A 16,282-nucleotide genomic window follows, 5' to 3' on the forward strand; every position below is an offset into this window, starting at 1 on the left:
CATCATTCAACACTTGGTTTCAACCACTCTCCAAAGGGTGGGAAAACAACCCCTAGAAGGAAATTAGGAAGTTTCGCTCACCTTGACAACTTTGCAACATGACAACAATTGACAATTTCTTACAACCTCTAGCAATTTGTCCTCAAACTCAATCCTAACACTCCACCATGGATTTCAGACTCAAACCAAACCTTCTCATATGCAAAGGCTATAAACTAAGAACCGCTACCAAGCTAGGACGACTCCAAAAGCGAAAAGTGGGGGGTCCCCATTTGCAATGGAGCGATGTGTGAAAATGTCACAACACCCACCACTTTACACATTCAAATTTGAGACCATTAGTGACATCCTTGGTTGGCCATGGTGAGCAATTAAACTTTAAGTTCATATGGTGGATGTCTAGAAAAAGGCATGTCAAAAGGTAGTGGTTTGAGGAAATGTATACGCAATCGATGCAATGGCAAGAGGGACTAAGGAAACGAGAGTCTGTATGTCAAGAAAAGATGTAGTGAGAGTCGTAAAGGTCCAATGAAGGAGTGCATGAGTAAAGAAGCAGGGGTTGGGAGTTACGAGAACACAATACCCCATGCTGCAATGCAAGGAAAGACAAAGTTTGGGAACCTACAAAGAATTGTTAAGGACAAGTAGGGATCGAGGAAATGATATACTCAATGTGACATGGCATGTCAAAAGGTAGTGGTTTGAGGAAATGTATACGCAATCGATGCAATGGCAAGAGGGACTAAGGAAACAAAAGTCTGTATGTCAAGAAAAGATGTAGTGAGAGTCCTAAAGGTCCAACGAAGGAGTGCATGAGTAAAGAAGCAGGGATTGGGAGTTAGTAGAACACAATACCCCATGCTGCAATGCAAGGAAAGACAAAGTTTGGGAACCTACAAAGAATTGTTAACGACAAGTAGGGATCGAGGAAATGATACACTCAATGTGACATGGGGAACAAGAGATGGAAATGTCCCTTACATGGATCACCATATATTTTGTCATAAATTCACAAATCCAATAAAACAAGGAACATAATATAGTTAGAGGTATACTTCTCACCCAAGGATAAGATAAATCCACGTTGGAAACCTGCAATCATGTTAGAGTCTAGACAAATATTGAAGATATGGTCCATTAGATAAATCCATTATTAGGGTTATAGCCACATTCATAAACATATAAATCTAGTCTACCATGTCGAGTTCAACCAATATGAGGCAAGAAGACATGATAGGGTGCCCTAAAGTGATCCCCTCCCTAGGCCCAAAAGCGGATCTCATATCCCCCTTGGCCTCATATGGCCTTCCCCCATCTCATATGAGGTGGTGTACCTAGTTGGGTCTCCATAACCAGTCCCCCTCATCATGACATCCTTCCTTACCGTCTTATGATTGAAGATCCCTTGATTTCTTCCCCATAATCTATCAGTGTAGATATTAAAGGGGGAGCTGCAATAAGGTGCCCTAAAGTAATCCTCTACCCTAGGCACAAGAGCAAATACCATGTCCCTCTTGGCCTCATGTAGCCATTCCCCCTCCTTGCACTCCCTTCCTTATACTACCATGATCAATTGTTACTATTTAGAATCCCATATTATTACTCATGATATTATGTTATCATATATCAATATGTAAAGGACTGTGCATTATAGTGCCACATAAACCAAGCATACGTATCGAACATATATAATTACCCATGCATGCCACTACTGAATAATGATGCTACTGCCTGCAATTTAATAACAACTTAATCTGATCTGATCACTAGTGTGTGGTTATTGTCTGATTCGATGCCTTCCCTTGTTGCAGATCTTAATCTTCCTTTCTTCTTTGATTCCATTCTTCCTTGCTCTCCCTGATGGTTTCTCCCATCGGGGTCATTCCTCTTTTATATCTTAAGGTCTCTTGGAGGAGAGACAACCTTTTGGAGTGCCTGCTCCTTTGGAATGGTCACATCCCTTCTTAACTGTGTCCCTTCAGATTTGACTCTTGATGACATCTCTCCATCATGTTGTCTATTTCTTAATCTGCTTATTTTATGTCTTTATCTGCTTAAAGATCTCTGGACGCTGAGTTTATTAATGCTTGTTTATGCAATTGGTATAGATTATTCTAATCACTGAGTTCATTAGTTTTCTGTAGGTGTGATTCAATTGGATACTAATCCTGGCTGTTTGCTAACCCTTAATTGCTGGTGTATAACATGTTGATTTTCTCTGTTCTGCTGTAGATCTGCTCTAAACATATGAAGGATATTCCATGAATTGTTGTTGAAATAACCCTCAAACATCTCTTATTTATAACTTCCAATGAAGCAGCTCCTCACCAAAGGTTATAGCTCCTCAACTAGGTCCGCCAGCAACATTACAAAATATATTTTTGATTAATTTTAAATCCTTTGCCCAAGGTGGGTGCTTGCATCTAGAGGTCGGCCAGCTTTGATGTTTTTATTTAATTTAAAAAGCACTTCCCAAAAATGGGCGCCAACCTCAAGAGGGGAGTTCCATGATTTTTACTATTTCCACTTAAGCCCTAGGTTGGCTCTTCTTCATTTGCAGCCCTAGTTTCTATATAAGAAATGGAAGGGGCATGACATGGAAATACACGAAGGCTCAAAAACATTAGCGAAGGCGATTAGGATTGAGGTTTGGGATTACCAAGTACCATGCACCATGGGACAAGAAGACTTGGATCTCATTAGGGATCAAAGATCGATGATTCTCTGATGCAGTCACCTTTACATGGGATGATAGGAAAAAATTCCCACCTAGGGCAAGAAAATGATGCAAACACCCTCATACTTAGGATTTGGGACATGTCCACCCTTCCCAATATTGCTTGCCCTCAAACAATGCAAATTTCGATCTCCAAGATCTCTATTCCTTTCCAAGTACATCTTTTACAAATAGATTCTTCCAATGAACCAAATACTCTATAAAGATTTTGTTCCTCAACTTCTTCACCTTTGTCTCAAAAACAGCATCAAGTACCAATATGAACTTTCCCTCAACATCTGAGTAGCAATTCCTCTTATGGTGTGACATGTTGTCCACAAGCCCTATAGAGATGAGACATATGGAAAACATTATGCATCCTATTATTTTTTGGCAATTCCAACTCATATGTAACTTCATCAATTCTCCTCAAGATCATGTAATGCCCATAGAAGCATGGTTTGAGCTATTTAGCCCCACTACTTTTGATGGAGGTTTGCCTATAAAGCTGCAGCCTTAAAAAAATTATATCTCCTACTTCAAATGACCTCTATGTGCAGTTTTAATCTACATGGAATTTCTCTCAATTTTGGGCTTCCTAGAAGTGATCTTTGAGTGATCTCAATATGTCTTGGCTATGTTCCACCAAGCCACTAGTTGTTGGCACTTTACTATATGTGAAACTAAATCAACGAAGGTTAACATATCATAATATAATGCCATAAATAGAAACACACCAATGGACATATGGTGAGTAGTGTTGTAACAGATTCTCCCAAATGTAACCACTCAATCCAAGTTGGTTGTTGACCTAAATCATAGTTCCTCAGATAGCCTTCAATGCATTTATTCATATTTATGTTTGTCCATCTATTTGTGGATAATACCTTGTCCTAGGAGTGAGTTTTCTACCAACCAAATGAAATAATTCTTGTAAAAATAAGGAACCTGCGACTACTACTCTACGTTTACAGCAGCAATAGGTGATCTTTGAGTGATCTCAATATGTCTTGGCTATGCTCCACCAAGCCACTAGTTGTCGGCACTTTACTATATGTGAATACTAAATCAACGAAGGTTAACATATCATAACCATATAATGCCATTGGAAACATACCAACGGACATATGGTGAGTAGTATTGTAACAGATTCTCCCAAATGTAACCACTAAATCCAAGTTGGTTGTCAATATGAATCATTGTTCTTCAAATAGCCTTCAACACATTTATTCATTATTTATGTTTGTCCATCTGTTTGTGGATAATACATTGTCCTAGGAGTGAGTTTTCTACAAACCAAATGAAATATTTTTTGTAAAAATAAGGAACTTACGACTACTACTCTACATTTACAGCAGCAATAGGAAATCACAGTTGGACTTGCTGACTATGGAGAGTCCTAGCCCCACATACTTACATTGATAGGGCATAGAGATGGATTCTAAAGTTTGAACGAGCAATGATGGCTTAGTTGTCTGATAAAACTTGTCCAAATATTCTGAATAAGCTGTTGACTTATCACTTCCCAAACACCTTCAAAGATTATATCAATACTAATGATTTTATGATTCCAAGCTTTTATTTGGAAATAGTATGCAAACAAATTTTCAAAGGCAAAACTACAGTCATAGTGGACAGCTAAACAGACTTGCCTGTAAAATCTCTGTAATCTTACAAATGAGGTCCAGATTCCCAAATGATTCAGAACTCCTTCCTAATACCATAGCACAAGAGATGGCTTTGAAAGGTAAGCGTATTGTTAGAACAGCTAAGAGTAGGACCCCTTGGAAGATTCATCATAGAGATTGCTTTCAAACTGCATAACATATATAAAAATTCAAGGGCCCATTTCAATTGTGTGGTGTGTTTCATGGGTCTGCACCACTTTAGATGATTTGGACTGCCTAGAAAATAGTCTCAGATTTCATATATTGACAATTTGAGGGACCATGCAACACTTGGGGCATAGTTTCATAACCTATTTAGACCTCTCAGGTTTCACAGGGACAGCTTGAATTGTTTCCCTCATTCCCAAGAAAGCATTCGGCAAATTGGGAAAGTATGTAGAATCAAGAACTCCACAAGTGGCAAACTTGGTGTAACTTAAATGGAGTTCAAGTGCTAACCAAAATTGATAAAACTAATCATGAAATCTATTCAAAATTATCATTGAAAACCACCTTTTTGAGTTACAATTACAAGTGTCAGATCATTATTCAATAGATTGGAAGTGGAACAATAGAAAATATTTTTATAACAATGAGACAAAAACTCTATATGATGAAATTGGGCATACCACAGCGCTTGCCCCATTACAGAATATGTGGCAGTAAGCCAAGGATCTAGGAGTTCAATGGCAAAGATGTCATCAAGAAAAAGGTTTTCGTGCAGCTTGTGACTCAAATTACTAGTTTTAAAGCAATGTTGGGCAAGGTAGGCATCACAGACCCTCTGTATACCTCATGTAGAGAGAGGAGCCAATTGATCATATCATTTCAAGATACCTCATGACTAACTCATTTTGGGCTTGGCTTAAGCTTAATTCTATTTCCTCTTTATAGCTCCTCTGTCTTGGCAAGGAGATTTTGCTGAAATACAGTCAAATGATTAGGAGCAATGCCAAAAGTGTATTCCCTTTGGCCTCCATAAATAATGCAGTCGAGCCCAGGGATAAGCCCAAACATTCAACAAAACAGAAACTACATATCTTCAAAACCACTAAACAACAATAATGTTCAAATGTCTATTTAAATTTTAATCAGTCAATAGAGTTTTCAAATATCATCAATTATCAATGTTCAAATCACTAAACAGGGTGAAATCTCAATTACAATACAAGTCAAACGTTCTTGGAATCTCCCTTCAATTTTGCCAAACACACATCCATTTTCAACAACATTCAAACTTCATACCCAAAATGAGCCTCCCCTCTCTTTCCTCTCCAAAATCTGCATCTTATACCTTTGTTGAAGAGGTTGAACCAACTTGAAGTTCATCTCAATCAGGACCCTCCATGTGTCAGCCTTTAAACCCTTTGACTGGTCATTTCAAATTCTATCATGTGGTGTGTTTATTGGGTCTGCACCACTTTGGATGATTTGGATTGCCTAGCAAACAGTCTCAGATTTCATATATTGACAATTTGAGGGACCATGCAACACTTGGGACCTAGTTTCGTGACCTATTTAGACCTCTCAGGCTTCACAGGCACAGCTTGAATTGTTTCCCTCCTTCACAAGAAAGCATTCGGCTAATTGGGAAGGTATGTAGAACAAAGAACTCCACAAGTGGCAAACTTGGTGTCACTTAAATAGAGTTCAAGTGCTAACCAGAATTGATAAAACTAATCATGAAATCTATTCAAAATTATCATTGAAAACCACCTTTTCAAGTTGCAATTATGAGTGTCGGATCATTATTCAATAGATTGGAAGTGGAACAATAGAAAATATTTTTAGAACAATGAGACAAATCGCTTTATGATGAAATCAGGGATACCACAACGATTGCCTCATATATGAATAAATGGCAGTAAGCCAAGGATCTAGGAGTTCAATGGCAAAGATGTCATCAAGAAGAGAGTTTTTGTGCAGCTTGTGACTCATAAATGACTAGTTGTTAAAGCAATGTTGGGCAAGGTAGGCATTGCAAACACTCTGTATACCTGATGTGGAGAGAGAACCCAATTGATCATATCATTTCAAGATACCTCATGGCTAACTCATTTTGGGCTTGGCTTAAGCCTAATTCCATTCTCTTTATAGCTCCTCTATCTTGGCAAGGAAATTTTGCTGAAATAGCCTCAAATGATTAGGAGCAATGCCAAAACTGTTTGGCATACCATCTCTTTGGCCTCCATAAGTAATGCAATCAAGCTTGGGGATAAGACCAAACATGCAATGAAATGGGAAGCATATATCTTCAAACCACTGAACAACAATACTGTTCAAACGTCTATTTAATCAATCAACAAAGTTTTCAAATATCATTAATTAACAATGTTCAAATTGCTAAACAGGGTGAATTCTCAATTACAACACAAATCAACCTTCTCAAAGTCTCCCTTCAATTTTGCCAACCACGTGTCCGTTTTCAACAACATTCAAAGTTCATTCCCAAAATGAGCCTCCACTCTTTTCCTCTCCAAAAACTGGATCTTATACCTTCATTGAAGAAGTTGAACCAACTTGAAGTTCATCCCAATCAAGACCCTCCACGTGTCAGCCTTTGAGCCCTTTGACTAGTCATTTCAGCTTCTATCAGCAGCCTTCATTGAAATCAAAACTTTTTCTTGATGCCTGATATCAAGTCTTGGCCATTGAGCCTTCCCATTAACTCATACCTTTTGTTGAATGGAATATATGTAACCTCCGATTCAAAGGTCTAATGTTGAGGTAGGGAAAACAATGATACTAATTCTTACGCTAGCTTTAGTAATTCTTAGTGACTTTGAAACAACCACTGCAAGCCCAATCTTTCCTTGACAAAGGATGAAAAACCGAGTGTCACCATCAGGCCTAACCCTTACTACACTTGGCAATAGAAGTTAAACAACATTGCCGAGAGTCGAAGGTTGATATCAAGGGTAAGATGGATCTTCTACCATCAATAACTCCAATCCTTCTTAACTTAGCCAATCCTTTGATCATCTTCAATTCTCGTAGGCTCCTTAGGTGAAGTTAAGCTCCCAACTTAGCCAATGTGAATGAGTTCTCACCTACAAAGCACCAAAATAAAAACAAACAACAAACTGGAAAAGGAAAATGCTTTTGGGTGATGTTGATAGCTTGTGCACTCGGAAGCTCCTCCATTAGACACCTTGGGTAAGAGAAATGTTCCATAAGGCTGCAACTCATCGATATTTGGGTAGTCTAGAATGGGTACCTCATACTTAGCCAATAATGAAGCTTGCATCCAAGAGGCCTCACCTACTGGTCTATCCTTCTAATGGACTAAATATTCTATGCATTCTTTTCCCCTTGTTCTTCTTACTACCTAAGAACCAATCACCCTATCCACCTATTCCCATTTCTTTTCTGGAACTAATCGATTCAATTGAATGCATCCTAAATATTTTCATTCGTATTCTCTTGCATACATTATTCTCCTTCATAATATCTTGATAAATCAGCCACATTGAAAATAGGAGAAATATTTATACCTACTAGAAGTGCTATCTCATATCCACTGGATGAAAACTTTCATAAGACCTTAAAAGGTCCTATCCTCTTCCATTTCAATTTATTATATGTTCCTTGTGGGAACCTTTCCTTCCCCAAATGTGCCATTACCATATCAGCAACCTGGAATTCTTGTTCCCTTCTATGTAAATCTGCATGCTCCTTGTATTTGATGGCACCTTTTGCCAATGTTTCTTTCACCTTCTTATGCAAATCATGAATATATGCAGCAAAATCTTCAGCGGACTATATCCATACACGATATGAAAAGTACTTTTCCCTACACTCTTGTTAACTGAATTATTATAGGTAAACTCTGCCTAAGATAGTATTAAGTCCCACTGATGTGGTTTATCACCTACCAAACATTTGAGTAAATCACCCAAACTTATATTCACAACCTCAATTTGACCATTAGTCTAAGAATGGTATGCTGAACTAAAACCCAAATGTGTACCCATTTTCTTCCACAAGGTATGCCAAAAATGTCCTACGAACTTTGTATCCCTATCTGATGCAATACTTTTAGGCAGACCATGCAGCCTAACTACCTCCTCGAAAAATAATGTAGCAATGCGAAAAGCATCATTACTCTTTTGACATGGAATAAAATGAAACATTTTTAAAAATCTGTCTACAACAAAAAAAATTAGGATCATCACCTCTTTGTTGTAGAGGCAATCCCAGAACAAAATCCATACTTATTTGTTCCCACATCTCTCTCATATAGGCAATGGTTGATACAAACCAGTGTTTTGCCTTACTCCCTTTGCATGTTGACAAATTTTGCAACCTTGCACGTACTTCTTCACATTTGTAGTCATATCAAGCAAAAAATACCCTTCACATAGTTGTGCCAATGTCTTATCCACACCAAAATGTCCACTTAACCCACCAATATGCTTTTCTCGAATCAAATTATCCCTCATTGACCCTTGAGTTATAAATAATTTGGTTTCTTTGAACAACAAACCTTCTTGAATAAAATATTCCAACACAGAGTTATATCCTTATCAACTGGATTCATACATGTTGTCCATGCTTCTTTGAAATCAGCATCTTCTTCATATAATTCCTGCATAGAATCAAAACCAACTACATTTACTCTCAATTCATTCAACAAAAGACATCTACTCAATGCATCAACTACCCTATTGGACTTTCCACTCCTATGTTTTAACACAAAAGAATTACTCTGCAAAAATTCAAACCACTTTATGTATTTCTCATTTAACTTACCCTGGATATTTATGAACTGCAAAGCATAATGGTTAGTATATAGAACAAGCTCCTTAGTTAGCAAGTAATGTATCCACTTCTTGAGTGCCTATACAATTGCATAAAGCTCTTGATCATACACAAAATACTTCCTTTTTGCTTCATTCAACTTCTCACTAAAGTATGCAATTGGTCTCCCTTCTTGACTCAAAACTCCCCCAATTGATGTTCCACTGGCATCACAATCAACTTGGAACATCACAATCAACTTGAAACACTTTCCAAAAATCAAGCAATGCCAACGCAGATTGTTCAATTACCTTCTCCTTCAATAGTTTGAAACTCCATTTTTCTGCTGCTGTCCAAACAAACTCTTTCCTATTACCCTTTATTGTTTCAATCTTAGTCATAGGATTCACCAAAAATCATGCTTGAATTTCGATATTTGGTGAACATCAAAAAAACTTATGAGAACCATTGAAAATTGTCTTTGGGTTGGTATAGAAAAAAAATAGGGTTGCAGTCAAGTGTTGGGTAGTGAACAAATAATTTATTCTGCTAAGACACAACTCATTTCTTTTGCAGCCAACAATTTACATGTCTCTCCCATTACTAATTGTTTCAGACATAGAAGCAATAGTCTGCAAAAAATCATGATTATACCCGATTAATCTTGAATCCTAAAGCCAACCGATTTATTCCCCGAAAAAATCCCAATTCATGAAAAAATCGTTGACCCAATTTTCAATTAATTTTGCATTTAAATCATGTTAAAATCATGTTAAAAACCCCAAAAAATGGCAGAAAAAGTGAAAAAATCATTGTAAAAACGTGCAAAACCCTAGAAAAACTCGTGAAATTATTGAATTGCTTAGAAATAGGGTTGATTCGAGATAGAATCAGAGTCAATGTGCAATCAACGTTGAAAAAGTTTGTTATTTTGTCCATTTTTAGGGGGTTTCATCATTCCCCACACTTCACTTGTTCAAACCCACAAGCTCAACGACCCAACAAAGGCAGAAAGCCTACAAGCTCAATGGCCCAACAAGGGTTTGAAGTTTGAACCTTGGTGGCTGCCTCACCAATGGAGTGTTTCTACCAACACACTCAACGTCCAAAGACATATATGATATGTATAGATATAGATATATGATTTTTAATTAATAATTGATATAGTTAATTTTTGCTCAAACAAAGACATACAATTCATTATATGAGCAATATATCCAAAGTGCTCCACGAAATAAAAGAGCAATAAAAGAGCCTCCAACACACAATCATTAAATTTTTGTCTCTACCTAAAATAATAGTTGCAAGCTAGGTATTGCCAAAACCAGTGGCTTGCTAATCTTTTACTTCAGCTAAACAAATGCCTTATGTTGAATTCTACCCCATATAAAAGACTTACCAATTGCCATCAGGGAATATAAAGCATTGCACCTGTGGAATATGATTTGATAAGCTTTCTCAAATATTGAACTACCACTAGAAAAATTTCTTGCCTCAATCACAATGGAAGTCTCGGATCACTTCAAAATGGCTTCCACTTTTACTAAATTCCTAACAATAGCTAGATCTCTGTTTGATAAATTTTGATAAATTTTCCCCACTGATTTGCTCATAAATCACTCCAAAGACATCATAAACCTGAAAGAATGTTTCCAATCTTTATTCCTAATGCTGACAATGAAATTTGCACAAAAAAACCAGATGTAAACCCTCCAATTTACTTTTTGTGAATTCCTAGGCAAGATAGGAGTGTATAGCTATCACTCCAAAGACATCATAAACCTGAAAGAATGATTCCAATCTTTATTCCTAATGCTGACAATGAAATTTGCACAAAAAAACCAGATGTAAACCCTCCAATTTATTTTTTGTGAATTCCCAGGCAAGCGAGGAGTGTACGGCTAGGCTGGGAGAGGTATGGTTGGCCAAAAACTGCAATAATTCACCAAAATCTGCCCTCTAACTGCTCAGATCTGATTCTCAAGATTAGTTGCTGCTGTAAGTGTCAAAATTCCTCTGAATAATACCCTTGTTGGTCAGATATAAACATTCCCAGCACTCCAAATTGACAAAATATGAAAGGGTTTTCATCCTTTCTCTCAAAAATGGAGGTCTACGTCCCTAATTCCAATCCACACCTGCAAAATAGTTTTTTTCTCAAAAATCTTCAATCACAATGTGCAAAATGAGCTCCCAAACACCTTTTAGAATATGAAAGGGTTTTCGTCCTTTCTCTCAGAAATGGAGGTCTACGTCCCTAATTCCAATTCACACACCTGCAAAATAGTTTTCTTCTCAAAAATCTTCAATCACAATGTGCAAAATGAGCTCCCAAACACCTTTTATTTTCAGCCCAAACCCTAATTTCGAATTAGGGTTTCATTTGCCCTTTTTAAATAATAAAATAACTTTATTTTATTTGCAAGACAATCCCTTTAGAAGTCCGATTGGCTAGAGGGGTCAATTATTCATTGAATGGGGCCAAAATCACTTAAACCAACTTCTCCAAGTTGCCAAGCCTAGGAAAGGTGTTTTGATTTTTATTTAATAATATAATAAGATAAGTGATTAATATAATCACCTTTTAATTATTAAAATATTTCCTATTTTATTCATCAAGTGCTCAAATAAACTCAGAACTGTAAATAATGCCTGAGCCACATAAGCCAACTGGCAGTTTTCCCCTAAAATCTAGGGATGCTCCTAAAAAGTAGGAGACTAGACCTGTCACCCAGTAACTGAATCCCAATGGTTCTTCTCTGTTGTGTGCACCTCCGAGATGTCTGTCAGTAAATAGGGAGTCCCTCCTAAAAATAGGAGCGCCTCCTAGAAAATAGGAGATGCACTCAAAGTTTCCAAAACGTTCCCAAAGGTCTCCGGATGCCCCATAGACCACTCCCAATCAATCCCTAAAAAATAGGGATCCTTCCTAAATTTTAGGAAACTGTCGTCAACTGCTCCAAATTGCCTGAAAGGCTCATGCATGACTCTCTAAGCCCCTGAGTTGGTTCCCTCCACACTCTGCTGGCCTACGAGAACCAAATAATACACCAACCCTGCTAGAAATGTTGACACTAAGGAAGGGCAAAAATTGGGGACATGACAGTTATACTCTATGAGAAAGATGAAGCTTAAATAAGCTACAAACCAGAGTCTAAACTGCTGCCATGATGACCGCAAAAAGTTTTACACAAAACAAAGGTGGAACTCAGCTGAAATGAAATCAAAATTCAGAAAACACAAAACACTATTCATTAACTTATTAGTGACTAGATCCTCTAATCAATACCAGGATCAACACCTGAAAACAAATCCTAAATCGCACGCCCCATCGGGAAAGCCTCCAGCATACAAGACAAGCATTTACTGGTTCTCCCAATATGTATCAGAAAGTAACTGTGTTACAGCAACAACTACCAACTGTTTTTATCGAGCTCAAAGATATGGTTAAAACAGAGCAATATCTGCATGTTTTAGAAAGTACTTTATCTCTGCTTCAATTTTACAATCAGAAGAAAACTGACAATTAATATGACCAAAGTTCATTTAGCAAATTAGCTATGAAATATATTATTGCAAATCTAGAAGAAATAAACAGAAAATGGCAAAAGCTCTACGAGTAGTAAAAGTTTTGAAAGCATGGCTTCTTGATCTTGTTTTCAAGTCATAAGCTCTGCTAAAATCCATGGGGATGGCAATGAAGGAATGGATTGGAAAACCCATACTGAAACCCAGGAGTTGCACCATACCCAACACCCTCTGGGAACCCATGCATCTGGAAGCCAAAGAGAGATGGAAATAGCCTAAAGCCCACAGAGAATGTAAAGTTCTCAAATCAAGCCACTGCCAATAAAGCAGGTATTGATTAGGGCATGGTAAAGGACTGCCATACTGGTGCTTGCTCCCTGCCACAAAAGACTTACAAACAGGGCACTCTTGGCATAAACATATCATGCCCTCTTTCCATTCCTGAAATTGACAGTGTTTAACACCTGCTGTGCCATTGAGAAAGCAAGCGGCAAAGATGACAAATTGCTTAACTTGGATGCGACCGGATGATCTTCCACAACAGCGTAGTGCACCAGAGTGGTCACCTGCCTAAGATTTCCTGCCATGAAATCTTGAATGTCGCCATAATCATTGTTGCCCTTGTTAAATTTGGATACACCATCACCCACATCAACACACCACTCCTGCCAAGTCACACCCAGGCATTGGCTAAAAACAAAGTCACAAATAATTTATACTCTCCAAACGCTAAACAAATAAAAAAAATCTAAACTATTATTTTCTGAGAGAAGGGTGAGGGAGCATATAGGAAATGGCACATCAGTGTTGCGAAAGATGCCATGTTGCCATATTTTGAAATCCATAGAAATGAAAGCAGCTGTGTGACCAATTAACCCAAACCTGGTCGGACCCTATGTTTGGGACGGGGAATTCCCCAAATTGCAGGACATCTATGGATCCATACTTGCAGTATAACAAAAAAACTGCAACCCGAAGTACTCAAAGAGATGCAAAAATGAATAGAATTTTGCGCTAACAAACCTTAAAAAAAAGCACATGGAAAAGAGGCAGGAATTTCACAGACCCCACCCACAGTCTCCTTGTCAATAACTTTTGACAATCCCCGTTTCTCGCCTCAGACTGCTGCTGGTCTGTGAATTGCTGCTGGACTCGGACAAATAGAGCAGCCTCGCTCATGTTTTCACAAATGAAAGATTTCAGCCAACAACGATATTTAATTTGGCTATCACTGTTGCCCAGGTTTAGAGTAGTGTGGCAGTTGGTTAATTATTTTTCTGGTGCACAGAATTCTTTTTAGCGGCATAAGACTAACTAAGAAGGTTAAACCCGTCTCAGGTTCCATGCTTCTATTCTATTGATTATGGTATCTTTTTTCATGAAATGCAAAGCATTTTAATTAACGACGGAAGCAGGATCCAGATACTGTTTTTGATATTCATATCCCACTGCTCACCTCAGGTTCCATGCTTCTAGTCTAATGATTATGGGGTCTGTTGGAATGATATGCAAATCATGTTAATTAAACCCCCACCTCAGGTTCTATGCTTCTATTCTATTGATTATGGGGTGTGTTGTAATAAAATGCAAAGCATTTAAGTTAAGCAGGAAAGAAGGATCCGGCTTCTACTTTAAAGATTGGTATCCCACTGCTCGTTGAATTAACACAGTTATATGCTCAGCCTACCGAAATTGATTCATATCCCATTTTAAGATTCATGTCCAGAATTAATTATATGCTGCGCCTACCAGAATTAAATTCGCATCTCATTGCTCTTTGAATTAACGCAATTACATGCTCAGCCAAGTTCGTATGGGGAATCGTGATCCTCCATCTCAACCACTGAAACACAGCCCACACTTATTTTCTTGATCCTTTCCAATCACCATATACAGCTATCCTTAAGCTAACAGAAACCCCATGAAAAGCATATGGATGCGATCAACCACCTAGAACTTACACATCACCGCATTCCTAACCACCCGGGAATTTTGGACCAGGGCTCAAGTGTTAATTCAAATCGTCGCCACAACATGTCACTAAAAGATAAATTGTCCTGGTTTTTTTAACTTAAAATTGACATCAAAGGCCAAAGTGTGTGCCTGTGTATATACATATCTGTAATAAGTTTCAGGAAGAAAAAAAAAATGAAGATGGAAAAGGGTTCTGGCCTGAGTGAAGCAGTTGAGAGCTTGGATAAAATCACCTTGGGCTTGCAACTCCCTCCCTTTCTCCAACAACACGATGGCTTCCCCTACTCTTTTTTCCAGAGTATAGCTCGCTTCCTTATCTTTCTGTGTTGCTGTCTCATAGTCCTCGGCCTCCACATGAGGGCAGTGGTAGTGCATAAGTAGGGGTGGAATAGATAGGAAAACAGCCCGCCTGCCTACAGATATGCTTTTTGATGACGCTGTGAATGCTGCTGCCATGATTTTCCTTTTCCCATAAACCAGTGGAAGAGAAAGAGGAAGAACGGGACAGGGAATAGCTATTCTATGGCATATGGCCATAATAATGGCTCCACCAGTTGCCTTTCTTTCCTTTCCTCAGCTCGTCATATCTTTTATTCTGAAAGTGGTTTACTTCGGTATCGTGGTAAAGCGAAAGGAGCTCCTGCTACATTATGAGAGCTCCTGCTACATTATGATTAACTTATGTCATTTTTGGATTTGATTACATTATAATATTTCAAATCAAATTTTATAATCTATTAATAAAGAAAAAGAAAAAATAGTATAGAGTTAAAAAAAAAAAAAAAGTTAATATTTGTTTTCATAATAGAAATATTTATTATTAGGATATTTATATTTTTAGAAATCTAATTAAAGTACGTCAAGAGATATCAAGTTTCAATTCAATGATAGATGATGTTTTTAATTTAATTTTGATTAAATTTGAATTAATGATAATCAAAATTAAATAAAAGCAATATTATACTTTTTAAAGGTATAATAACAATATTTGTAAAATATTATGCAAATTAAAAATTTGAAATCATTTATCAAAATGATATTTAAAAAATGGAAAAAAATTCACTTGACTAATCATTTATGAAGTAGTAATAATTGTTAAACAACATCTATACTATATTATAATCATTGAATTTATTCATAGATACAATGTGTAAATAGGTTTTCAAAACTTGTATCAAGTTTTACTTTGTTAACCACTTATGCACTGGTAATATCTCTTCATTTTCAATATCATGAAGAAGAGTTTGGACTTTGATTGTTACGTTGTACTTCACAGCATATAATGTAGGTATCCCATAGTGAGCATGTAACAACCTAAATGATGGCATGACTTGATGCACTGTGAATCTAATTGAATAATTAAACTTAAGAGTAGCAAGCAACCATTTTTCAAGTGGTCATGTGTGAAAACTAATTCGTGATTGTCCCTTAAGAAATCTCATGAACTTCATACTAAGTTGTTTAAATAGGTTGTGTTTTTTATTGTTAATGTTGGTCTAATAGTGGCATTTTGTATACATCCAACAAGGTAAAGGTCTTGAAACTCATGGTATTGAGAAATTAGCTAGTCGCATAAATTTATAATCTCAATTTGTAGATTATAAAATTTTACATCTAAGTTCATTTTCACCATGGAATCATAGAGGAAATTAAAGTA

General features: G+C 37.2%; 1 pseudogene; it reads right to left on the reverse strand.

The window, feature by feature from the left end:
- LOC131035505 (uncharacterized) overlaps window positions 1-15,268 on the reverse strand; it is a 31,934-nt pseudogene extending 16,666 nt beyond the window's left edge.
- Between the last annotated feature and the right edge of the window lie 1,014 nt (window positions 15,269-16,282).

This window comes from Cryptomeria japonica, chromosome 10 (assembly GCF_030272615.1).
Source record: "Cryptomeria japonica chromosome 10, Sugi_1.0, whole genome shotgun sequence".
NCBI classification, from domain to species: domain Eukaryota; kingdom Viridiplantae; phylum Streptophyta; class Pinopsida; order Cupressales; family Cupressaceae; genus Cryptomeria; species Cryptomeria japonica.